Source organism: Ovis aries, chromosome 1 (assembly GCF_016772045.2).
Source record: "Ovis aries strain OAR_USU_Benz2616 breed Rambouillet chromosome 1, ARS-UI_Ramb_v3.0, whole genome shotgun sequence".
NCBI classification, from domain to species: Eukaryota; Metazoa; Chordata; class Mammalia; order Artiodactyla; family Bovidae; genus Ovis; species Ovis aries.
The window spans coordinates 131,515,149-131,517,372 of record NC_056054.1 but is presented as its reverse complement, the minus strand read 5'-3'; the positions used below and the strand labels follow the sequence as shown (position 1 = coordinate 131,517,372).

Sequence of the window (2,224 nt, the reverse complement as noted above, 5' to 3'; positions counted from 1 at the left end):
GAGAAGGAAACTCAAATTGCTCAGAGAAAGTGTGAAATCCCATGTGTTACTAAAACTCAAAGGACTGTCTTGATCAAAAATTTTTGAATACGTTGCAGGTGGATAATTCATTTAAAAATTCCCCACCCACATTGTTCTCTGAAGTGTGTCTCAAAGTCCCATTCCTTAGCATAAAAGACATCTTGGTTTCTTTTTCTCAACATGCTTTTTTTTTTAGTCAAACATATAACATTCAGTCTTGGGACATTACAGGAAATGTGATTTAGATTCTTCTCAGTACTGCAGCATAGCACAGAGGCACACATGAAAAATCCCCTCTCTGTGCTGCCTGTGTTCCTCTTACACATTCAGTTCAGTTCAGCTCAGTTCAGTCACTCAGTCGTGTCTGACTATTTGTGACCCCATGAATCGCAGCACGCCAGGTCTCCCTGTCCATCACCAGCTCCCGGAGTTCACCCAAACTTGTGTCCCTCGAGTCGGTGATGCCATCCAACCATCTCATCCTCTGTCGTCCCCTTCTCCTCCTGCCCTCAATCCCTCCCAGCATCAGAGTCTTTTCCAATGAGTCAACTCTTCGCATGAGCTGGCCAAAATATTGGAGTTTCAGCTTCAACATCAGTCCTTCCAATGAACACCCAGGACTGATCTCCTTTAGGATGGACTGGTTGGATCTCCTTGCAGGCCAAGGGATTCTCAAGAGTCTTCTCCAACACCACAGTTCAAAAGCATCAATTCTTCAGAGTTCACTTTTCTTCATAGTCCAACTTTCACATCCATACATGACCACTGGCAAAACCATAGCCTTGACTAGACGTCTGGACCTTAGTTGGCAAAGTAATGTCTCTACTTTTGAATATGCTACCTAGGTTGGTCATAACTTTCCTTCCAATGAGTAAGCATCTTTTTATTTCATGGCTGCAATCACCATCTGCAGTGATTCTGGAGCCCAGAAAAATAATCTGACACTGTTTCCACTGTTTCCCCATCTATCTGACATGAAGCGATGGGACCAGATGCCATGATCTCAGTTTTCTGAATGTTGAGCTTTAAGCCAACTTTTTTACTCTCCTCTTTCACTTTCATTAAGAGGCTTTTTAGCACCTCTTCACTTTCTGCCAAAAGGGTGGTGTCATCTGCATATCTGAGGTTATTGATATTTCTCCTGGCAATCTTGATTCCAGCTTGTGCTTCTTCCAGCCCAGCGTTTCTCATGATGTACTCCGCATACGTACTTTTCTCTTATAGGTTATTACTTTAACTGAGTATAGTTCCCTGTGTCATACAGTTGGTCCATGTTACTTACATATTTTATACATATAGAGTATATAAATTAATCCCAGCCTCCTAATTTATCCCTCTCCCCTCCCATCTTTTCCTTTGGTAACTGTAAGTTTGTTTTCTGTGTCCATGAGTCTCTTTCAAACATCAGCTCTTTAAGTAAAACTCATGTCAATGTTTTAAGAAATAAAGGACTGCCTTTTCCATTCTTTTTTTATACATTTCATATCATATCTTATCTGTTCTCTGCTCCCAGATTTCTGAAAACTCTAGGACCTCTGAGATGAGTCCTGACACATTCAGTGACCACATTAAGCATTTTCAGTCCAGAGCCCAGAAAGCTTGACTATGTTTCAAACTGGGTAGAAACATTTCTGAATAAAAGTCTTTTTCTTCCTAATATGTTATACTTGTCAAAAGCACATTGGGTGCTCACTTCACCAGCACATATACTAAAATTGGAATGATCCAGAGAAGATTAGCATGGCCCCTGTGCAAAGATGACACAGAAATTTGTGAAGCATTCCTTATTTTTCTGTATGACTCAGGGAACTCAAACACGGGCTCTGTATCAACCTAGAGAGTGGATTGGGGAGGGAGATGGGAGGGAGGTTCAAGAGGGAGGGGACATGTGTATACCCATGGCTGATTTATGTTGAGGTTTGACAGAAAACAACAAAATTCTGTAAAGCAATTATCCTTCAACTATAAAATAAATAAATTTTTAAAAGAAAGAAAAAGCACATTGGATCTGTCAGATAAGCAAATATTTACTAATCAAATTTGTTGCCAATGTTGCAAGCAGGTTACTTTACAAACAGCTGATTGGGAACTTCAGCAGCAACAGGAATTGCTAAAGTGACTTATTCACTCAAATGCTTTTAAACCATATTGTATTCTTGGATTCAAATAATAATTCCATCCACTCAATGGCAATTCCAGTGCA

At 40.2% G+C, this 2,224-nt stretch overlaps 1 non-coding gene across 1 annotated transcript; it reads left to right on the top strand.

Annotated features, from left to right (window-relative positions):
* Positions 1-1,706: 1,706 nt before the first annotated feature.
* On the top strand, positions 1,707-1,813 carry LOC114111074 (U6 spliceosomal RNA). Its single transcript, XR_003587203.1, has one exon. It is a non-coding gene; the product is annotated as a U6 spliceosomal RNA (small nuclear RNA).
* The last annotated feature ends 411 nt before the right edge of the window (positions 1,814-2,224 follow it).